Source organism: Saimiri boliviensis, chromosome 2, assembly GCF_048565385.1.
Source record: "Saimiri boliviensis isolate mSaiBol1 chromosome 2, mSaiBol1.pri, whole genome shotgun sequence".
Classification (NCBI taxonomy): domain Eukaryota; kingdom Metazoa; phylum Chordata; class Mammalia; order Primates; family Cebidae; genus Saimiri; species Saimiri boliviensis.
This window is the reverse complement of record NC_133450.1, coordinates 152,598,171-152,623,085: the sequence shown is the minus strand read 5'-3', so window position 1 is coordinate 152,623,085 and position 24,915 is coordinate 152,598,171. Positions and strand designations below refer to the sequence as shown.

Here is a 24,915-nt window from a genome sequence, read left to right as displayed (position 1 = left end):
TTAATATTCACACTGCTGCAGACACAGACCAAGACTATTGCAGGCAAACTGACATATATGGTCATATATGAGAATAAAAGCGGACTGGTATAGCTTTTATTTGTAACTTGGGATATACCTCTGGTGTAGTGGAAGGTTCCTGCTCCCCACACCCCATTAAGTAGTGAATTTGCCCTTAAATTGGAATAAAGGGACCAGGATTTTAGCTTGAACCATGACACCAAATAGTGGTACTGAACAACCTCTCTGAGTCTCAGTTTAAAAAAGAAAAAAATTCATTACCAGACTTAACTTTTTAGAGCAGTTTGTTGTTTATAGAAAATTGAGCAGATAGTACAGATGGTTCCCACATATCTCTTTCATTCCTCACTCCGTTTCCCCTTCTGTTAACATCTTGCAATAGTATGGCACATGTTTTATAATTTGTAGACCAATATGGATCCAGTATTATTAACTAATGTCTATGGCTTACATTTGGGTTCACTCTTGTGTTGTACATTGTTTGAGTTTTGACATGTGTCCACCATTACGGTGTCAGACAGAATAGTCTCACTGCCCTATCAATCCCTTTAGCTCCACCTGTTTACCTCCCTTCTCCAGCCCCTGGCAACTACAGATCTTTTTATTGTTTCTACGATTTTTGCCTTTTCCAAAATGTCATAGAGTATACAGCTTTTTCTGACTGCTTCTTTCACAGAGAAATATATATTTGTTTCCTTCATATTATTTATGGCTAAGAGTGCATCTCTTTTTATTGCTGAATAATATTCCATTGTAAGACTGTAACACACAGTTTGTTTTTAATCCATTCACCTTTGAAAAGACATCTTGGTTGCTTCCAATTTGGAGCAATTATGAATAAAGCTGCTATAAACATTTGTGTACAGGTTTTCACATAGACATAAATTCTCATTTCATTTGGGAAAACACCAGGGAGCATGATTGCTGGATCATACAGTGAGAGTATGTTTAGATTTTTAAGAAACTGCAAGACCGTCTTCCAAACTGACTGTCCCATTTTGTATTCCCACCAACAATGAATCAAAGTTCCTGGGGCTCCAGGATCTCAAAATTCTTGTCAACATTTGATATTGTCAGTTTTCTGGATTTTAGCCAATCTACTAGATATATAGTGACATTACATTATTGTTTGAATTTGCAATTCCTTAATGACATATGATGTTGAGCGTATTTTCACATGATTACTTAACCACCTGTACATCTTCTTGGATGAGGTGTCTGTTCAGCTGCTTCTTCATTTTTTAATTGGGTTGTTTGCTTCTTATTGTTGATTTTTATGAGTTCTTTTTACATTTTCAATACAAGTCCTTTATCAAATATGTGTTTTCAAATACATCAGATATGAGTTTTGCCAAAATACAAAAAATTGAAAAAAAAAAAAACAACAACCCAGATGTGTGTTTTTACAAGGGCAATCTGTGGCTTGTCTTTTTATTCTTCTGGTTCTGAAATGTTTTTATATCCTACCATCTTTCTGGGAATCCAATTACATCTATATTAGACTACTTGATATTTTCCAAAGATTATTGAAGCTCTGTTTTTTTTTTCAGTCTTTTTGCTCTCTGTGCTTCAGTTTAAATAGCTTTCATTGATTCAGCTTCAATTTCACAAATATTTTCTTCTGCACTATGCAATTTGCTGTTAATTTCATCCAGTGAATTTTTTCCCATACATTGAATATTTTTATTTCTAGAGTGTCTTCATTTCTGTTGGGGTTTTTTATATTTTTTAATTTCTCAGTTTTATGTTCCTTTATATATTTGAACGTATTTAGAATAGCTACTTTATTAACCTAATATCTGCTACTTCCATTATTCCTGTCATTTTTGGATCTGTTTCTATTGACTGATATCCTCCTAAGTTTTGTATCACATTTTGCTGCTGCTTCTCCTGCCTAGTAATCATTTTTTTTTTTAAATTGAATCCTGGACATTGTGAGTTTTGGGATATTGACGGCTCTGCTAGGGCAGGTGTGGAGTAAACTTAAGTCCAGGGCTAGTTCGTTTTATTATTAAGATGTGACTCTTCTGAGGTTCTATCAGATGCTCTGTGTAGGTAGATCATTTTGGTTGATCAGAACTTCGGCATCACCCAGGCCTGTGTGAGCTCTGGAAATCATTCTGTTTACAGTTCCCCCGTCATTCTTTGCCTGACCTAGAGTAATTCCACCCTGTAATTGGCTTAGTTTAGCAAAGAACTTGGAAAGAACCCTGAGCAAATTTCTGGAATGTTTTCTCTGCCTCTTAGATGGTGGCTTTGAACTTCAATGTCTGTCTCTTCCACTCATGATTCTGTTGTGCTCTGCTTAGGATCCCCACCCCACGCTGCTTTCCAGAAGGTAACACTCCAGACAGAAAGCCAGGGCAATCATGTGACTCACCTCATTTATTTCCTTTTCCTTCAGGATCACAGTCCAGTGCTGCCTGATGTTCCATGTCTAAAAATGGTTATTTCCTATATTCTGTTAAGTTTACAGGTTATGGTAAGAGAGTGTCATTCCAATTATTTCGCCATGGTTGGAAGCAAACTTGCCGATGTTAAATATTTTTTCAATTATGCAACCTTTCCCCAGCTGTGGTTGAGAACTTATTCTAGCTCTGAGCCATGCCCTTTGATTGATAAGTAGTGAAAGACCTAGGCAAGAGGGGACTCTTCTCTGGGTGCCATACTTTAGAGGACCATACCAACACACACACGAATTTATTAAGAGCACACAGACAGTGATATCTCTGTTGAGATCTGGTACTCAGCACTGACTCAGCAGGACCCATAACTCAAAACGCACACTTTGACTTAACTGATCAGGCCCCGGGGAATGCATCTTTATATCTCTTGCCTTATGTTTCTGAATCAAAATTGTTGCAAAATACGACTTCATTTGAATGCCATGCCAGATTGGGCTACTGGTGATTTCAGAGAGAGGCACTGCTTTAGGCTGCTGGGAGCATTTGAATGGTGGAAGCACGTAGTCAGAGAAAAGACAAATTAACTTGTCAAATTCTTCCACTCGAACAATCTGAATATAGTAAATTCTTATTGATCATTTATTATTTGCCAGTATTGCCAAATGTTTATTTTCTTGCTGCTGCTTCTGCTATGATTTGTGGTGCCAGAGGTACTCACACACTACCATAGTAGCTGCAGCAGTTGCATGTAACAGCTAAGGAATGCTTGGAAAGGTTTTAAAAATTAATATTTCTCTCAAATTTGCATACATGTAGAAATAGACATAGCATTTGTAAAGTATGATGCTGATATTTTACCTCACTATCCATATAGAAATTGAATACTATAATTTTTTTTTTTTTTCTGAGACAGACTCACTCCATTGCCCTGGCTGGAGTGCAGTGGCATGATCTTGGCTCACTGCAACCTCCACTTCCCAGGTTCAAACGATTCTCCTGTCTCAGCCTCCCACGTAGCTGGGATTACAGGTGCCTGTCACCACGCCCAGCTAATTTTTGTATTTTTAATAGAGGCAGTGTTTCACTGTGTTGGCAAGGTTAGTCTGGAACTCCTGACCTCAGATAATCCACTCACCTTGGCCTCCCAGAGGAGCCTAGAATTTTGCATACATTAAATTTTATTAAAATATTTATTAGCAAATAAATTTGCAAAACAATTTATCATTTCTGTATTAAACACTTTTAATAACACTTTGATATGAAGCATAATTTGTCTTTTGCTTTCTAATTTAATAGAAAATTTTGAATATTTCAGTAGAAATGCAATTTTAAAAGCATGAAAACATTTAATTTTTAACATTCAATTTAAATTTTTGATAAGATATATTCAAGATTTGTGTATTTACAATAAATTATATTTTAATATTTTATATCATTGGGAATGAGTATAGGTTGAACTCATGATAAATGTAGAAAATACAGTGGCTCAAGCCTGTAATCCCAGCACTTTGGGAGGCTGAGGCGGGTGGATCACGAGGTCGAGAGATCGAGACCATCCTGGTCAACATGGTGAAACCCCGTCTCTACTAAAAATACAAAAAATTAGCTGGGCACGGTGGCGCGTGCCTGTAATCCCAGCTACTCAGGAGGCTGAGGCAGGAGAATTGCCTGACCCCAGGAGGCAGAGGTTGCGGTGAACCGAGATCGCGCCATTGCACTCCAGCCTGGGTAACAAGAGCGAAACTCCGTCTCAAAAAAAAAAAGAAAATACAAAAATGTAATTCAGTTAAGTAGCTGAAAGGAAAAGCAAATGTCACATACAAGGGTGTGTATCAAGGTAGGGGGATAAAATGTATGTTACTTAACAGTTGGTTGATTTGAGTTGTAACTTTTAAATGTTTACATCTACAATGTGAGAGATATCCTTTGGCCTTTAGCCTTGGACCCCATGAATATGATGGGTAAGCTTGAAAGACAGGGATGGAAATGAAATCTCGTTAGTTGAGAGAGGGTCCGTTGTGTGTGTACTGGGCTCAGACTTGGGTGGGTGTGGTGGGTAGCACAGGAAGACTGATTGGAGAATGTCTCTCTCCAGAATTGCTAGTTATAACCCTGGTTTAATTGTTTGCTATCACCAGTGGTGGTTCTGTGGTAGGGGTTGAGAGGAAGAAGACTCAGCTTGAGAGTAAGACTGCAGACAGCAAAGGACTTAACTGCAAGCAGGATCACTGAAGCAAACATTTGCTTATACAAAAAAGTCAGAGGCATTGGTGGTGGTGTTTGGGGTGGTGGGCAGAGCAGACAGGAAATGCCAGCCCTACCTGCTCTCTGGAGGTTCCAGTGGTACAGCGGCTCCCAGAAACCAATTGTACTGGGTTCCAGGGAATCTTCCGACACTGGTCAGGATTGTCCCAGGCTCTGAGTTGGTGAAACACATCACTTGGATACAGGCTCCCAGAAACCAATTGTACTGGATTCCAGGGAATCTTCCGACACTGGTCAGGATTGTCCCAGGCTCTAAGTTGGTGAAACACATCACTGATTCCAGCTCAATGGAAAAGGAGAAAAAATATAATGAGGGATATTTTTAATCTATCCCATGTGATTAAGAACAGCATTTGCAGTAAAGTCACATAAACAGTTTAGTCAAAAACACCTTGCCAGGCATGTCTCCTATGACAAAATTGATGTTCTGTCTGTGATCCGCTCTGCTGGGTTACTGCAGCTGAACCAAGATTGTTGGTGTGTTGGCTTTGTGCCAGTAGCTAAACTAGGGACTGAGAGAACTTGGGTCAGGAGAGAACAGCTATCAGTGTTGAGTGGGCTGCTTCCACTATGAGAGAAAGTTGTGCCTTTGAGAAAGAGCCACTGAAACAAATCAGAGAAATTTAAAAATAACCATGTGGGACTATTCATTTGGCTAGCAGAGAGTGAATGTTTTTTTTTTACCAAAGTGATTGCCATCCTTTGCAAACAGCGTCACCAAAGCCCAAATTGATGATTGCCTTTCCCGAGGTGAAACATTAGTGCCGTTCACAAATCAGCCAAAGACCATAAAGGGAGAGGCTTGCCGTTTTCATATCTGTGTCTCCAGGACCTAGTTCAGTTCTTCTCAACCTTGGAGGCACATTACAAACATCAGAGGAGCTCTGATGCCTAAGTCCCATTTCAGACCAGTTAAATCAGAATCTCTTAGACATTGGGCGCTGGCACATTTCATTTTTTTAAAGTTTCCCAGGTGATTGTAAAGTGCAGTCATGGTTGGCATCTACTAGGCCAGCTATCAAGCTATCAATTACATGGTAATTACTCAATAAACATTCAGTAAACTAAACCTGGCATCAGTACCTTTTGCAGATTCCACTTTAACTTAGAAAAGGAAAGAATGGCTGGGCACAGTGGCTCATGCACGTAATCCCAGCCCTTTAGGAGGCAGAGGTGAGTGGATTGGTTGAGCCCAGGAGTTTGAGACCAGCCTGGGCAACATAGTGAGATCCCATCTCTACCAAAAAAGAAAAAGAAAAAAAAAAAAAAACGGATGAGGAGAGGACTGCCACCTTTTATTGCCAAACTGCAGATAGAACTAGAGCATTTTATCTAGAGGTATAGTCTCATGGCCATTAAAAAGATGTGTGGGGTGATTTCAGGCTCTTTTAGGAAGTAGCAAGGTGATAGCTCGGGGCTGTGATGAAAGCATTAGAATTTTCAAGTTGTACCACAGTTGCACATTTTGTAGAATGAAAAATATCTGTTCAGATTTGCCCATCTGTATATTTATCTTAGATGCAGCTTCCTCTGGTACCTAGAGGAAAGTGGGACCTAGGGTTCCTAGCAAAGAGACAAGAATGATCATTCTCTGTGTGCAAAAAAATGCATAACTCCAGACCACTCAGTACTAGGAGCGTTGCATTTGTGCCAAAATATAGGTCTGGATTTAAAGGGAGCCTCTAATTTATATACTTTGTATTTGTTGAAGACCAAAGAATTATATAAGACTTTGTGTACAAGATCAATATTAACACATTGAACTAACATTTCTAATGCTAATGAATGTATTGGGAGCATATGTTAATGGCTCTTACTTTTCCTTTCTCTTATTCCATGGGTAGGGGAATAGTGTCTACCTATGCACAGATGGCTACTTTCGGTAGTATTTTCAATTACAACTGGTTCTTTACGGGAAGTTTCCTAATTTGGATTGTTGGCTGTGTATGGCGAGTCCAAGAGTGGGCCGAGTTATGACTATCAAAAGGAAGAACAGTACACTAGTGTCGCAGTGTTTTTCATTGTTACTTTGTACCCTCTATTAACTTGTCTTAATAAAAGACATGCTTGAACATTTTTGGGTTGCTTAATAACTTATATAAGCTACTTTAAGTTATACAAATCATAAAAGAATGAATGGAAAAATAGATAGATGGATGGATGGATGAATGCCCCAACAACAGATATTGTAGGCACCTGTGGCTGCCCCGTGATCTGTTCTGGGATGCAAAACTGGCCCATCTTAGTTACAGATTCATTCAGGTTTTGTATTTGGAGAAGGAGCTGTTAACTACCCATTGATAGGGAATCTTATGCTGACATCACTTAATGTAAGATTATGTTCTGTTGTGGTCATCAGGCCATAATTTCAGATGTTTCCTGTGTCCTTGTGTCTGTAATGGACAGCAAATTTAGAATAAAATGAAATGTTTAGAGTATATCACAGCAATAGAAATTATTTTTTAAAAACATGCATCTTTATCTTTCATTGTCTTTACTGCCTTATACATTTAATGAACAATGACAAAGTTTTTTTTTTTTTTAAAGTGCTGCCACTTGTAAGATCAAAAAAATGTTACTAAATCTTGATAATTTTAGAGATAGAGACCTGGAATTATCTAGACCACTTTATAGGTGAGGGAACTGAAACCCAGAGAGACTGATCTGTCTTAGACCATGCAAAAACACACATAGAACTGGGGCCCGGGTGGAATATAACCTGATCAAGCTTGGTCAGGAAGCAAAGCCTAATGGGGCCCCTCACCACATACAGAATTGACAGAGTCCTATTTTTCTCTACTATAAATAGAGAAAATCTACTTACCAAGGCAAAGAGATATGGGAGGTAGGAATGGGGAGGAATAAGAAGTTGTGGGAAAGGACAGTAAATGTTTGTGTTTGCTAGGAGTGAGCATAGCTGTAGATAATGTCTTTTCACTAGCCATGGGCACTGTCAGGATTTCACTGGGAACTGGCCACTTGGGAATTGATAGCGTTCTGAACTTAGGTGGTAGCCTAACTTAGGTGGTAGCCCCATCGTATCACTTGCAGAATTGTCTCAAGGTGCCTCGGTTCTGTCCTTTTCACTAATTGACCCCTTAGCATGACTACCCCACCCTTCTTGCTCTGATAGTAATCCCACGACTCTAAGTTGTAAGTGGTCCCCACTACCGTGTACCATTTGAGTCAGTCTAGTTTTGCAACTGTCTCTAGGACTCAATTTCTGGTCCAGACATTTTAGGAAAACAATACCATGGATGTTCAAAAAGTTCATGGAAAATGTGTATTATGGAAAAATTATGCATGGCTTTCAGTGTCTTCTTTTGCACCAAAATCAATTTATTCTAATTTGTTACAACATGTGAACAGGATCTAGCTTGAGGCTAAAAAGGATAAGACATCAGTTTGAAAAGAGCCCATATAACAGCAAAATGAATTCTGTTGAAATTGAAGCAAAAACAAACATCAAATTGATGATGAAGCTTGGGAGAAGGAATGGTGAAAGCATTAACAATTTACAAAAAGTGTTATGCCTCAAAGAAATCAGCAGTTTACAAATGGATAACTTCTTTTAAGAAGGGTGGAGATGATGTTGAAGATGAAGCCCTCCACAACAGATCATGCACATCAATTTGAGAGGAAAAAAAATCATCTTGTTTGTGTCCTAATTGAGGAGGATCAGCAACTAACAGCAGAAACAATAGACAACACCATAGACATCTCAACTGGTTCAGCTTACATTACTCTGACTGGAAAAATTAAAATCGAGCAAACTTTCCACTTGATCAGTGCCAAAATTGTTGCACCTAGAACAGGGGCAGAAAAGAGCAGAGCTTTCCACAGAAAATTTAAATAAGTAGGATCAAGATCTGATGCGTTTCTTTGAAGAATTGTAACAGGAGATGAAACATGGCCTTACCACTATGATCCAGAAGACAAAGCACAATCAAACCAGTGGCTACCAGGAGGTGGAAGTGGCCCAGTCACAGCAAAAGGGAACTGGTCAAGAGCAAAGGTCGTGACAACAGCTTTTTGGATGCTCAAAGCATTTTGCCTGTTGACTTTCTGGAGGGCCAAAGAATGATAACATGTGCTTATTATGAGAGTGTTCTGAGAAGGTTAGCCAAAACTTTAACAGAAAAACATCTGGGAAAGCTTCACTCGAGCATCCTTTTCTACCACAGCACTCCCATTCATTTCTCTCACCAAATGGGCAATTTTGCAAGAATTTCCTTGGGAGATCATTAGGCATCCACCTTACAGTCCTGATTTGGCTCTTTCTGACTTCCTTCTGTTTCTTAATCTTAAAAAAAAATCTTTAAAGAGCATTCATTTTTTGGTCAGTTAATAATATAAAAAGGACTGCAATGACATGGTTAAATTCCCAGGACCCTCAGTTCTTTAGAGATGAAATGAATGCCTGGTATCATCACTTACAAAAGTGTTTTCTTGGCTTTCATGGGGCTTATGTTGAGAAAGTCTATGGTTTTTATTTTTCTCTTTTAATTCGATTTTTTCCACTAAGTTTTTGAAGTCTCCTCATAAAAGTAACATGACAAATTAAACATCAATATCACAGTGATGAATGATAACAGCATTCCTCAGCAATTATATTGTACGGAGTCTGCAGAGAAAGGAAAGAGTGAATTATTTCATACCAATTGATACGTTACTAAGATTGACTTGAATGGGATTTTATTGCATTGTCCACATGCAGGCAAGGTTGGGGAGGTTAGGTCATGTATTTGTAAGTATTTTTAACCTAGGAATTTGCTGCACAAAGAAGGGGTTTTTTGGTAGTGAAAGTGAGTTTGACTGGGAGTCTGAAAACCTGGGTTTGGAAGCCAGTTATGCTAGGAGGGAGTTGCTTGAAGTTGCATTTTCCCCGTTTGGGCCTCATTTCTTCATCTGAGTAATCAGATAGGGACACTAGTAAGCCTCTGGATTTTCTTTTGGTTCTAACACTCTAACAAGTATATTATGGTTCTCATTATGTCTTCTGTCCTCTTTTTCGCCATACATAGATCCCTGACAGCAGTATGTGGAGAGGGGGACTTGCAAGCTAGCCAATGCTTGGGATTTAAGCACTGGGCTATTTATGACTAGTCCACCAGCTGTGGCATCCTTCACCGGGCTACTTCCTCTCTTGGACTTGTCACCTATAAACCTCACTGAACATGCTCATCATTCCTTTTTCTCTTGAAAAAGCCACTCACTTCTAAGAGACTTCAAATTCTTTCTCCCGAACCACAGTCTCTCTACTCTCTAGTAAGGGAGACTCTGGTACGAAAATTTCCCCTTTCTGTCCTTAGTACCTAATTCTAGACCTCAATCTGAAGATACATAGAGGAAATTGTCTACTTGGAAACCTGTTAATACAGCCTCATGAGACTAGCCATATTTTTATTTGGTGATTTTGAGATTTGAAACATGGAAGCTAACTTTGAAAATAATTTGATACTTTAAATTTCATTTTTTGTTCCAAAAAAGCATCAAGTACATACAAACTTAAGCTTTTAGAAATACGCTGCATATGATCAGCTATGCTTTCTGCTGATCTTTATGCTTCCATAGTTCCTTGGGCTCTCTTTATAATGGGATTCTTTGGTCCTAGAGGAAGCCTTTTACCCAGGAAATGAAAGTCTGCTGTTTTCTCTGACGACCTTTATTCTGTGTTTCTTCGGGATAGATTCCTGAGTCATGTAACCAGTGAAAAAATGCCAAGGTCTTTTATTAAAATCTCACTGGAGTCTGTGAGACATCAAAGAATTACAGCAGCATTAGAACATTTTTTGGCCTAAAAGGGTTTGACTGTTCTAGAATCCAAATCTTCTTTCTACAGATAATGAAACAGAACCAGCAAGGCCAAGTAACTTGTCAGGGGTCACAGAGCTTGCAAGGAACACGGCAGGAAAAGTAAAACACTGGTTTCTTAATTTTTAGCACACACATTTTTAGGAGGTTGGGAAGGTAGAGTGAATGGAACTAACCCTTTTGGTGACTCCATGCTCTAAGGAAGTTCATTTTTCGATGTTGCATTTTAATGTTTTGTTATTTTATATTTTAACATTTTGTTATTGTTTTATCTTTTAACAAAAATCTCCAATGTTATAAAACCATATCCAGCATTATAAAATCTATTTAATACGTATTGCAAGAATGTCTTCTCTGACCAGGGTAGTAAACTCAAATGCTGCAGGGGTCGGGTAGGATGTGGGGAACAAAGCCAATACAAATGGACACTTCTGGCAAAGCCTTCCAGTTGCCTTGCCCTCCCCGTTTCTCCTTCTCTGACACAGACAAAGCACTGGACCAACAAAACAGTGCAGCCACTGGGTGACCAGTGGACTCCTCCTAATGGTGACTGCAGGTTCTTTTACTGTAATACATTCAAGCAAGGATTCCTCATCCCCAGCACAGTACCTTCTGTTTCATAGGTAGCCAGTAAATATTTTTTTTCAGTGGGTTAGTGTTTAAATATGTATTGAGATTGGAAGTTTAAATTCAGTGTAATCATCTGCCTTTGTGAAGATAAACTAGTTAAGATCGTCAGGAAAATCTTTCTAAAATTTACCATGTAGAGTGTGCCAATTCTTAAACTGTGAGTACCTTGGGAAGGCCCTCAGTCATTCACTGTTTTTTTGAGATGGGGTCTTGTTCTGTCACCCAGGCTGGAGTGCAGCCGTGCTATCTCAGCTCATGGCAGCCTCCTTCTCCCAGGCTCAAATGATCCTCCCACCTCAGCCTCCTGAATAGCTGGGACCGCAGGCACATGCCACCATGCCCAGCTAATTTTTGTATTTTTGGTAGAGACAGGGTTTCACCGTGCTGCCCAGGTCAGTCTTGAACTCCTGAGCCCAAGTTATCTGCCACCTCGGCCTCCCAAAGTACTGGGATTACAGGTGTGAGCCACTGTGCCCAGCCAGTCATTCACAATTTAATGTGAATCACGTTTGCTTTGCTTTCTTCCTCAATTGCATTTGAATGGAGGATAAGGTAAAAGAAAAAAAAGAATCTTATGCCAGGTGTGGGGACTGGGGAGGCTGGCCTCACTACAAAAGTGGATGACAGGAAGAAAGGGCTTTGGAAGGCAGAATGAAAAGCAGAAAGAAAGACGAGAGTAGTAAACAGTGCCTATTTCACAATTTGGTTTAAGGCTGGCATTGTGGGATTCCAATATGAAGGAAATGGGTTCACTTTCAGATGCAGATGACTCATAAGCAAGCTCATTATAAATCCTTTGGAAAAAAATTGGCCCCCTATTCTTTCTTTATCTGAATCTTTTCCTGCCTTTAAGCTCAATCAATCTCTTTCTCTTTCTCTGTCTTCCTCTCTTTCCAAGCCACTATACCAGATAAACATATTTCCCCATTTTATCATCGAGGCCAGGTATCTTCAGTTACATCACCATCATTTTAACCACAACACAGCCTGGAGTTCATCACACCCATCAGGGCTTCAGGCAACCTGCCGACACATGTGTTTGGTTAGAGGGAATCAGGAGCAGAAGTGCTCTCAATTGCACTTTTCAAAACCTGTTATGCACTCATGCCAACAGATGGGGAAAATTTCCTCCCAAAGCTGCCAGGAAGAGCCTCCAGCTGTTTTCACTGAGCTAAAGTGCACCTGCACCAGAGGCTGCTTGTTATAGCAGCTGCCAGGATGTGTTGGGGAAGCAAGCCACACTTAACATCGTGCAGTGGTGTCATGGACAATTTGGAGCCAAGAAGATTCAGAGAAAAGGATGCTGGGCTTCACATCAGATGGCCTGGGTTTAGTTTGTAGCGCTGCCCTTTCTTCACAGGTGGTCTTGAGTAAGTCCCTCAACCTCCCCAAGCTTTAGTCTCCTTGTCTGTAAATAGATTCTAGCTCTTGCTCTACTTCTCAATTACAGCTGCTATTTCTTTAGCTTTTGCTCTATGCTTTTGAGTCTCACTCTGTTGCCCAGGCTGGAGTGTAGTGGCTCATGTGGGCTCACTGCAACCTCCACCTCCCAAGTTCAAGCGATTCTTCTGCCTCAGCTTCCCAAGTAGGTGGGACTACAGGCATGAGCCACCATGCCCAGCTAATTTATATAAATATATATATATATATATACACACACACACACACACACACACATATATATATACACACACATACAATACACACACACACACACACACACACACACATATATATATATATATATATATATATATTTTTTTTTTTTTTTTTTATAGTAGAGACAGGTTTCACTGTATGCTGGCCAGGCTGATCTTGAACTCCTGACCTCAGGTGATCCACCTGTCTTGGCCTCCCAAAGTGCTGGGATTACAGGCATGTGCCACCGCACCCAGCCCAACATACATTTCTTAAATAAGCAGCCTACAGTCTTTTTCAGGCCAGTGTCAAAACTGGACCATGCAAGATTTTCTTCAATATTGTAGGGAGGTTTTAGTAATAGGGAAAAAAAATGTGGAATTAATCTGTTTCATGGCAGCAAAGCATACTTTTTCAAATTTTTGTGTCTTCATGGCTTCCAAGATATCTGCATGTCTTTCTTCTGCAGACACCTCTCTGACTTATATGGCAAGTTGAACTTGCGTACTTTACAGAAGAGTTACCCAGACCTGGGCTGAAAACTCAGCTCAACCACTGACACATGGGTGTGCCAAGCAAGTTAGTTAACTTCTATAACTCCTGACAATAAAACCTAAAACCTATCTCTTGGGAAAGGTAAAGAGTTAATATATGAAATATACTCACACAAAGTAGAATCATATGTGGCTGGTGTGTGTGTGTGTGTGTGTGTGTGTGTGTGTAGCTACGTGCCTGAAATGCATTGATGGGGTTCAGGACATGCTACTCAAAAATATGGCAGCTTGGCATTTGGAAAAACAGCAGAAGCAGGAAGATCGCTCTCACCTTTCCCTTATTCTACTCCCCTAAAGGAGGTTGTAAAACCTTCATCCCAGAGGTGCCCCCTGTACCCAGGGGAAAGGAATGTCCTTATCTCTAAAGACACAGAGGCAAAGGGAACAATCTAAACAAATAGGCCTTGCTAAGATCCTCCCAGTTTATTACCATCAGATCATGCACTCTGTCCAAACATACTTTGCCACAGCTATCCGCTTCTTCATTAAGCTTAGCATAAAAATACATGGTTCTCCCTGTTTCTTTGGATCTGAATGCTCCTGTATCAGGTAAAACTTAAATATACTTGAACGGTTTTCTTTTGTTAATCTACCTTTTGTTATGGGAGCCTCAGCCATAAACCCAGAGTTGGTAAAGAAAGACATCTTTCCTCTCCAACAGAGTCCTTGTGTCAATATGGCTTTACATAATGTTGTCACTTTGGTTCTCATTTTGGTGAGCCCTTTGATGTAAATATCTTTTTCTGATTGCTTGGACCACTTCGACTTTTATAATGATCCCCATGGTACAAATGGAGTTGTCCAATCGCAAAATAATTCCTGAAAGTGTCCTTTTGTGCAGACTCTGTAGGGTTATTGGGTTTGTTTTGAGAGGGAGGGAGAGGGAGAGGGGGGGAGAGAGAGAGAGAGAGAGAGAGAGAGAGAGAGAGTGTGTGTGTGTGTGCGTGTGTATCTATCTCCTAATCTTTCAGTTCTTTCCGTTGCCACAGTTTGTCTGCTGCAAGCCTCTGTGAGAAGTGGTCCTGGTGGCCATCCAGTTGGGCTGGCTGGTGCTGCTGGTGGAGCTGCTCCAACTCACTGATTTCAGAGTTTCCTCTGGCCTCTCCACCATGCTCCTTCAAATGTGTCCTTAGCTAGTTTAGTACTAGATGGACTGCTTGCTCTAGTAAACACATCTGAATGATTTCTTTTGCAAGAAAATTGTATTAAGTACTTTTTTTCCCATAGGAAAACATCCCCCTGGTGTCTGCTGATTGGAAACGTTACCCTAGATCTATCAATGAATAAATTATCTAGAAGGAAATGAAGCCTTGGGGCAGAAGGAATATTCATTCTTCAAGGGTGCCACTGAATTACTTTCTCATACATTTGAGAGTCCTAAAAGCATTTCTTTCTTCACATCCTGAGAGTTTTAAACTTGTTTCAAAAATGCATGCCATAAAAATTAAATAACAAAAGTGTCAGATGTAGTTAAGAATTCAAAACACAAGGAAAGAGCAGCCTCTTATCGTTGCTATTGTCAGGTGGCCAATTTATTATCAGGCTTCTCAGTGGTGAAAATAGAGAAATTTTTTTAAGAGCTATAGCGTCATAAATGCAAACTAACTTTTTCTCAAGCCAAGAGGAATTCTTTGTGACCTTTGTCCCAAGGAAAGGCATTACAATAACACTATAAGTCCTAGTTTGACCCAAATTTCTGCACAACTCAAAACTCTAGGGACATTTTGTCAGTTATCTTGGGCCTAGGAAAAAAGTATAGCAGTGTTGATGTACACACAGATAGAAAAAGATTACAATCTCGAATTGCCTATGCTTGGGCATCAGGGTGATGTGAGCCTGCCCTGGTTCTTCTACATGGCAGCAGTATGTAATGCAGCATAATTGCAAACAGTACTAAATGTGATTTTAGGTTTTTTTTTTTTTTCCTTGAGATGTAGTTTCACTCTTGTTGCCCAGGCTGGAGTAGAATTGTGTGGACTCAGCTCACTGCAACTTCCACCTTTAGGGTTCAAGCAATTCTTGAGTCTCAGCCTCCTAAGTAGCTGAGATTAAGACATCTGCCACCAAGCCCAGTTAATTTTTGTATTTTTAGCGAGACAGAGTTTTACCATGTTGGCCAGGCTGGTCTCATACTCTTGACCTCAGGTGATCCTCCCATCTTGGTCTCCCAAAGTACTGGGATTACAGGTGTGAGCCACCGTGCCTGGCAGATTTTAGATCGTTTAACTGAAGGGAAAGTTGTATTAGGTTGGTGCAAAAGTAATTGCGGGTTTTGATATGCCAATTACTTGTGCATCTATATAATATTTCTCCTTTAAGGGTGTGCCAAAATATCTCTGTCCTATGATGTTCTGGGGCATTTCAGAAATCCCTGGCATAACCCCTAACAGAGTAGCAGAGACCTCCTGTGGCCTCTGCATTGATATGTCTCAATTAAAGAAGTGCAGTGATTCACTTTCATGTCTGCCCCTCAGTGAGCCTCTGAGAGTCCCGAGGGGAGGCTGCCTCTTCTTCTCCATCACTGAGTGCTGGTGCCTGGCTTGGTGCCTTCTACAGTGAACATGGAGCGGAAGAACAAAGATGATGTGCAGTTGTAAGTGCTTTACATGGTGTTTCTCATTTAGTCCTTCTAACAACTGTATGAGGTAGTTATTCTTATTATCCCTATTTTACAGATGAAGAAACCATGGCCTAAAGAGTAATTTCCCTCTTTACTGGAAGTAGATATTAGAAGAGAGAATTTAAGGCCATTCTCTCAACCAATACACTAGAATGAAGACCGAGTCTGAATTTTCAAGGAGGTAAGCCAGTCTTGGGCTTGGGAGGCTCTAAACATGTCAGTGGATTGTGTCACAGAAAAAGAGTAAAATCTTGTGTGTATTGAGATGCTTCTGCTTGAGTTCCCTCTTACTCTCACAGTCGCAGGAATGAGGTCCCTCTCTTATGGCCAACAGACATTATCTTCTGAAGCCATGGGGTATCCCTAGGGCAAGCATGGCTGGGCAAACTGAGCTGTTTTATGGATCTTTATTTCTTAAAGAAAGATTGTTTATTTCTTAAAGCATGGTTATCATTTTAAAATTTAGTAATAAAGCTAAATAGGTGTGTGGATGGCATTACATTAACTTATTGGAAGCTACTAGGTAGAAAAATAGAAGCAATAATCTTTGCTTCTAATTTCTCCTAAATATTTACTCTCTGAAAGCAAACTACTGTTTACAATTTTGTGTTAATTTACCCTAAACTCAGCAGATTCTTAAGTGGTCTGACATCTTTAAATAGTTTTCTGGGGGAAAGAATGAACCAGTTACACTAATCTAATGTTGCCGTTTTCTCTAACATTTTGATAAATAACCCCTGTGCTGAAAGGGAACTATGTTCTTTTGATATGCTTCATATTTTTTTTCCAAGGGCATCCCAAATGGATTGACTGCAAATATTTTTACTAATGAGATGGCTTTAAAATATTACTGCTGCGATTATAGGCATAAATAGTGAGTTTCATTAGGTTGCTTGAGTCCCACTTTGATGGCATAGTAAATCTCAGAACAACCGTGCATAGTAAATGGATGAAGAGCTTTTTGGATGTAATTAATTTGTTCTAACATACCTACTAGCTCTCTTAACATTGCAGTTCTAACTCAGTCTCAAGTTACTTTAAGTAAATAAAACAATTGAGAACTGTTATAAGGACTCTTTATGAGCCCAAAGGATTACTACCTTAAAAAAAAAAAGCTCTCCAGTTTGAGAGAGACGTGAACGTATTGGTTAAATTCTTCTTTTACTTTGCTAATACTCACTTTAATTTGGTTATCATCTCAGCTCTAACATATGTCACCTGAAGTGCTGTCTGGCAACATATTCACAATCTAACGGAATCAAATCCTTCATGTTCTGTTGTAAATGATGTGATTATACTTTATCTGTTCTTGGATGGTTGTTCATTTAGGTGTAAATACTGATGAACTTTTCTATTTGTAAATGTGTATTGTAACTGAGGTAGAAAGAGGTGTTTTTTGAAGCCAGGAATATACATGGCCTTGGAGATTATGTACAGTTATACTGGCAATGTGTAAGAAAGCCAGGTTCCCCACCTCTTCACCAATGTTCTTGTGAAGAGACCAGGCCTTTTGTCTTCTAGAGGGTTCGATATTCTGATTTGTCTAATGGTATCCTCAGGGTGGAGTTGAACTTGTTTCTCTAGCACCCGCATTTCTTGTAAACTTAAAGGTAGACCTAACAGCCTGAGTAGATTCAGGTTCAATCTTTTGGGAGCAAGTACTTCATAGGCCATGCTGTACACGTCATGTTGTATAGCACCTGGAGTCACATCATGCTACTCTACCCTCTACTCATGATGTTTCGTTATGGTGCTGATGGCTAGTCCTTCCATTGAAAGATAGGTTTCTTACTTGATAATTAGAAAATAGTTGGTGAGCTGCATTTATTTAATTTTAATGAGATGGGACATAGTACATATGTTATTCACCAAGACGTTAATTTTCATTGTTGAGGAAGTAAGGTGTTTTTTTTTTTGTTTGTTTTTTTTTTTTTTTTGGAGCAGGGCAAGGGGGCATCCCAGCACTCTCCAATTCACACCAGGCAGATTCCCACTTAGCAGTAAGTCCCAGAGGATATTCAGACCAAGAACAACTGGAACAATTCTGTTGCTGAATCCATTTTAAGGGTTAGGTATAGCTGAAAGCTACACGAGGGAGTTCGGGGGATAATTTAGTTTGTTTACTTTTTAAATAAATAATACATTCATGTAATTGAAAATTCAAAATATATAAAGGATAAAAAGTAGAGTCTCTGTTTCAGTTACCTGTTTGTACGTAACAAACCTCCCCAAAACAGTGGATTAAAACAGTAATGGTGCCAGGCGTGGTGGCTCAAGCCTATAATCCCAGCACTTTGGGAGGCCGAGGCGGATGGATCACGAGGTCGAGAGATCGAGACCATCCTGGTCAACATGGTGAAACCCTGTCTCTACTAAAAATACAAAAAATTAGCTGGGCATGGTGGCGCGTGCCTGTAATCCCAGCTACTCAGGAGGCTGAGGCAGGAGAATTGCCTGAACCCAGGAGGCGGAGGTTGCGGTGAGCCGAGATTACGCCATTGCACTCCAGCCTGGGTAATGAGAGCGAAACTCCATCTCAAAAAAAAAAAAAAAAAAAAAAACAGTAATGGTATCTTCATTTAGTAATGAAGCTGAGGATGAATGGGACCAGATAGTTGGTTCTTGTTCAGGTTCTCACACAGTTGCTGTCAGACAGTGGCTGGAGCTGGGCCCATATCAAAGGTGGTATCATGCATGTTTGTTAGTGGAGCTGGAAAGACTCAAAAAAGCTAGGGGCTAGAGCAGCTGAGGCTCCTCAGACATCTCTCTTCTTTCTGTCCGTCACTATGTGCTTTCTCTACTGGTGGCCTCCCACTGGCTGGGCTTTTAATATGGCAGCTGATGACTTCTGGAGTAATTGTCCCGAGGGAAGCCTGCAGACACCACATGCCGTTTTCAAATGCATCCTCAGACTTCATACAGCTCAAATTCTATTCCATTCCATTCATTAGGAGAGAGGCAAAGGCCCAACAGTGTCCAGGAAAAGGATCAGAGCTTCCACCTCCTGATGGGAGAGTGCCAAAGAATTTGCAGCTGTGTTTCAAAACCATAATGTTCCCCTCATAGCCCTTTTCCCCAGCCATCCAGTTTTCTTTTCCCAGGTTGACCAACATCACCAGTTTCTTGTGGACAATTGAAGAGAGATGCTTTCTATGTGTGATAGACATACATATTTTTTTTTACTCAGTGTAAACAGTGTCTCATTCCTTGATTTTTTTTCTTAACATTTATTGAGCTCCTGCTATGTCCGGGTGCCTTTATACCCTGGTCTCTTCAGTCCCCAGAGAGGTTCACTAACTTCCACCTTAGTGGCTGTATGAGATTCTTAGAGCTGCTGTAATAAATTACAGGTGGCCTAGAACAACAGAAGTTTATTCTCAAAGTTCTGGAGGCCAGAAGTCCGAAATCAAGATGTTGGCAGGGTTAGTTCCTTCTGGAGGCTTTGTGGGAGAATCCATTCCATGCCTGTCTCCCAACTTCTGGTGGCTGCCCGCAGTTCTTGACATTCCTTGACAAGCAGCCACATCACACCAATCTCTGCCTACACCTTCACATGGACCTCCCCTCTGTGCATGTCTGTATCTTCTTTTCTGTTATAGGGACACTATTGAATTTAGGGCCCACACTAAATCCAACATGACTTTATCTTGAGATCTTTAATTTAATTACATCTGCAAAGACTCAATTTCCAAATAAAGTCACATTCACAGGTATCAGGGGTTAGGAACTGAACATATCTTTTGGAGACCACTATTTAACCTCCTACAGTCACCAAGTGAAGAACTACATCTGGGTTCTTTCTGATTCCAAGTCCAGTACACTTTGGACTCAACCACGCTTGCTGTCTCTGTGAAAAAAATTTGCCAGTGTTAAGAATTCTCTTCTTCCTCAGGTACACCATTTATTCTTAGGTTTGGTCGTTTAACATAATCCCAGACTTCTTGGAGGCTTTGTTCATGTTTTCTTATTCTTTTTTCTTTGTCTTTGTTGGATTGGGTTAATTCAAAGACCTTGTCTTTGAGCTCTGAATTTCTTTCTTCTGCTTGTTCAATTCTATTGCTGAGATGTCCGAAAGCATTTCACATTTCTAAAAGTGTGTCCAAAGTTTCCTGAGTTTTTTATTGTTTTTTCTTTAATCTATCTATGTCCATGAATATTTCTCTCCCTCCACTTGTATCATGTTTTGGATTTTCTTACATTGGGTTTCTCCTTTCTCTGGTCCCTCCCTGATTAGCTTAATAACTCACGTCCTGAATTCTTTTTCAGGTAAATCGAGGGATTTCTTCTTGGCTTGGATTCATTGCTGGTGAACTAGTGTGATTTGAGGGGATATTGAAGAGCCTTATTTTGTCATATTACCAGGGTTGGTTTTCTGCTTCCTTCTCATTTGGGTAGCCTCTGTCAGAGGGAAGGTCTAAGGCTGATGGCTGTTGTTCAGATACTTTTGTCCCAAGGGGATGTTCCCTTGATGTAGTACTCCCCGTCTTTTCCTATGGATGTGACTTCCTATGAGCTGAGCTATAGTGATTGCTGTCTCTTTTCTGGGTCTAGCCACCTAGAAGAGAGTCTGCTTGGCTCTGGGCTGATACTGGGGGTTGTCTATACAGAGTCCTGTGTTGTGAACCATCTGCGGGTCTCTTGGTCATGGATACCAGCCCCTGTGCTGGTGGAGGTGGTGGAGGGTCCAGTGGACACCGTGAGGGTCCTTAGCTTTGGTGGTTTAATGCTCTATTTTTATGCTGGTTGGCCTCCTGACAGAAGGTAGTGGTTTACAGAAAGCATCAGTTGTAGTAGTGTGGAGAGGGACTTGAACGAGAGCAGGGCCCTAGAACTCCCGGGATTATATGCCCTTTATTTTCCACTATGAGGGTGGGTAGGGAAGGATCATCAGGAAAGGATGGGGCTAGGCATATCTGACTCTCCTTAGGGTGGTCCTTGCTGCGGCTGCTGTGGGGAATGGCATGAGATTCCCAAGTCACTGGGGTTGTGTACCTAGGAGGATTATGGCTGCTTCTGCTGACTCATGAAGGTTATTAGGGAAGCGGGGGAAAGCTGGCAGTCACAGGCCTCATCCAGCTCCCACACAAACCAAAGGACTGGTCTCACTCCCACCATGCCCCCTGCAACAGCCCCAAGTCTACTTCCAGGTGGAGGGCAGTGGGCTTGAAAAGTTGCCCAAGGCTATCTACCTCCCAGCTTAGAAAGAAAAGGACTTGGTTCTTCCCCAGCCTGTGGAGTCTACATACTCAATTCATACCTTCCCCCAAGTTCTTTTGCCAGTGTTAAGGACCACATCATAGTTTCTCATTATTATTCTAGGATTATATGGTTTTTGTGCTTCTAATTTATATCAGGAAGTACCTTGTGCACCTGGAAGAAATCACTGAATTCTACTAAATTTTTCATTTGCTTATAAGGGCATCCCTTGCCCAAATAATTTTTGAATGCTAATTGGGCTGTGCTCTTGGGAGTTGTTAAATCATCCAAGCTTATAGCAAAAATAAGTTGGCTAATATTTATTGAATGTTTATTATGTGTTAGACCTGTGCTAAGTGCTTTACACACATTATCTCACTTCATCCTAGGAGATCGTGACTGTCACTGTCTCTCGTTGACAGAAGAAACTGAGGTGCAGGGAAGTTAAGGAACTGCTAAGTGGTGCAGCTGAGATTTGAACCGAGGCAGTCTAAAATCAAACCCCACACTCTTGAAGCTATAGTAACTTTACATCCTGTCAGCACCCCTCCCACCAGGCTGGCCCAGAGCCAGTCAAGTTTAATGGACAAAGACTTGTTCATGAGAATTAATCATGTAGTTTTCAGAGGAACAGACTGGGCATTCATATGTCTCTTTGTTTTCTCTCATTTCATTTTTGAAGTGACACCATTGAAAGATATTTGGAACTCTTGAATGAAAAACACTTGGAACTTAAGCTTACTTTTTAGGAAAAAATAAAATCAGGGTATTTCCTTTCTGTCATTACCATTCCAGTTCCTTTGGTCTGGAGTTTCCCTATGCATTTGTTACTCAGAGCAGTTACTTTGAATTTGTCAGCACATTATAATACAGTTATGCTCAAGAAATACAGCATTTTCCCCCACCACAAAGGCTGAATTTGTTTAGGTTTGTCATCAATGTAAAACAAATTTCCCTTCAACAGGGTAATATAATAAAAAGCCACACAACTACAAAAGAAGACATCGTAAGTTAGACCTAGTCAGCACTATAATTCTTTCTTTCTAATTAATATTTCTAAAGTATCTGTAGCTGAAACAAGAAAGATAAATCACTAAAATGACCCCAAAGTCTAAACAAAAGCTTACTGCCTTAGACTATATTCATTTATTTTTAATGCACATGTCAGATTTTAAAGGATGACTCTAAAAATATTTTAACTACTTGAAGCATTAACTACATAGCTGCCATTCCGTCGTCTTAAGTTAAATGCTGAACTAAACTAGAAGGGCTTGTTGCCTTCTCTTGCCAGTAATGAAATTTGTTAATGATGGCGTATGTATAGTTTATATGGAAAAGGTTATCATCTTTTGTATATTGCCCTCTTTTAATTAACTTAGGATGCTTGAAAAATAATTGAAGGCTGAAAGTCTTTCAGATAGATTTATTATTTTCCTGTTAAAGTAACAAGGTCACTTTTATTTAAAGGCTCAAGTTAGCTTGCTTTACCTCCAAAGCAATCTGTAAATCATGCATTTGATAGGTTCTTAGAAAGATTCCCTTGAATTCAAGGTTGCAGTTTAGTTGTGCTAAGATAAAGAAGATTGGGAAACAAAAATAGGAGTCTGGTGGTCTGGAAGATTGGCCCTCTTGCCCGTTTGCTGAGTTATTTCCTCTCCTGAACATCAGATACCAATAAGTCATCAGGACAAGAGGCAAGAGACACAGGGTGGAGTTGAAATGCAGCTGGGAATCAGTGTGTTTGGACTTTTGAAAGCCGTAACATAGAAAACTCTTAACAGTTGTATATGAAGTTTTAATTTTATTATTTGGACATTTTGTGTGCATGAATTAGACATTTGATGATTCTTGCTCAATATATTGTTTTATAGTTATTCTATGTATTTGAAAGGAACAAAATGTTTGCCCTGGCTTCCTGCATACTATGAACTTGCTTGACAGTAGTGAGTTTGATGAATTTCCCAATGCCTTGGTGGGGAAGCTATCATTTTCCTTGTAGAAGAAGGGAAGCTAAAGAGCAGAGAGCTTAAGCAATTTGCTCAAGGTCAGTTAGAGATCACAGAATATTTGGCTCCAGAATTCCTGTGCTAATTATTGTTCAATTGTTCTCTCTCTGATTTTCACCTTTATTAATAACTGGTTTTACTTTAGGCTTAAAGAAAATAAATCTGAAAACCCTTTAGAAAAGAAAACTAGTTTTTTGTATTTTTGTAGTCAATAAGCCCATTCTGCAATTTTTGATTCCAGGTTTTTAAATTTGTATTTTATTTTTTTGAGACAGGGTCTCACTCTGTCACCTAGGCTGGAGTGCAATGGCACGATCTTAGCTCACTGCAACCTCCACCTCCCAGGTTCAAGTGATTCTTCTGCCTCAGCCTCCTGAGTAGCTGGGATTACAGGCATGTGCCACCATACCTGGCTAATTTTTGTATTTTTAGTAGAGATGGAGTTTCACCATGTTGACCAGGTTGGTCTGGAACTCCCAACCTCGTCTGCCTTGGTCTCCCAAATTGTTCTAATTACAGGCGCGAGCCACTGTGCCAGGCCAATTCTAGGTTTTCAAAATCTCTTTTTATTGTACTGAAATGGGGAGGCTTGAACACAGATGACTGTTATTTTGATGCTCAAATTTTCAATATGTTGTACTGAACATTGGCTGCAAGACTGTCCCTATGTCATCTAAATTCTTTGAGGTTCTAATCCCAACATTCAATTATCATAACTCTGCTATAAACTGCCCCTTGCTGTACAGTAGATGTCACAAAAAAGATCTAGTAAAAATCATTTTTTATTTTCTATTCTATCTTACTCTCTGGAAAAACACCAAAGTACAGGGATAATGAAATGAATAATCTGGTCAATTTCCATTTCTTTTTGATTTCCAAAATTATTAATTAATTCTGTTTTTATTGTGGTAAAATGTACATAAAATTTACCATTAAAGCCATTTTTAAGTGTACGATTCAGTAACTTTAAGTTCATTCACATTGTTGTACAATCATCATCACTATATATCTTCACAAATTTTTTATCTTCCCAAACTGAAATTTTTGTACCCCTTAAACAATAATTCTCCATTCCCTTTAATTCTCAGTTCCTAGTAACTATTATTCCACTTTTTCTTCATCATTGTGATGGTGGGTACTTTATATATGTGGAATCATGCAATACTTGACATTTTGCATCTAACTAATTTCACTTAGCATGATGTTTTCAAAATTCACCCATTTGTAGCATGTATCAGAATTTCATTGCTTTTTGAGGCTGAAAATATTTCATTTTATATATATACACCATACTGTTTTCTGGAGAACCCTAATATGTATGGTGTATATATATAAAATGAAATATTTTAGGATATATATAGAAAGAGAGTCATTATAAAGAATTGGTTCACACAATTATGAAAGCTGAGAAATCCCACAATCTGCCATTTGCAAGCTGAGTCAGGAAAGCTAATGGTGAGCTTCAGTCCAAGTCTGAAGCCTTGGGACCCAGAGCAGCCAATGGTATAAATTTCAGTCTGGGTCTGAAGGCCTGAGAATCAGAAACACTGAGGGCAGAAAAAGATGGATGTCTCTGCTCTAGCAATCAGGTAAGAAGGGCCAAATTCTTTTTTTCTCTATATTGCTGTTCTATTCAGGCCTCCCACCCACACTGGGGAGGGCAAACTGCTGTCCTAAATTCCCTGATTCAATGCTAATTTCATCTGGAAACACCTACACAGACACACCAGGAAATAATGTTTGGTCAAATATCTGGACATCCTGTG

At 39.8% G+C, this 24,915-nt stretch overlaps 1 protein-coding gene across 3 annotated transcripts in view; it reads left to right on the top strand.

Moving 5' to 3' along the window:
• MAMDC2 (MAM domain containing 2) overlaps positions 1-24,915 on the top strand; it is a 304,045-nt gene that overhangs the window by 90,394 nt on the left and 188,736 nt on the right. For all 3 annotated transcript variants that reach the window (XM_074394698.1, XM_074394696.1, XM_074394699.1), the window contains exons 2-3: positions 15,802-15,920; positions 16,003-16,128. The gene's annotated coding sequence lies outside the window, so the exon portion shown is untranslated. The remainder of the gene's footprint in view (positions 1-15,801; positions 15,921-16,002; positions 16,129-24,915) is intronic.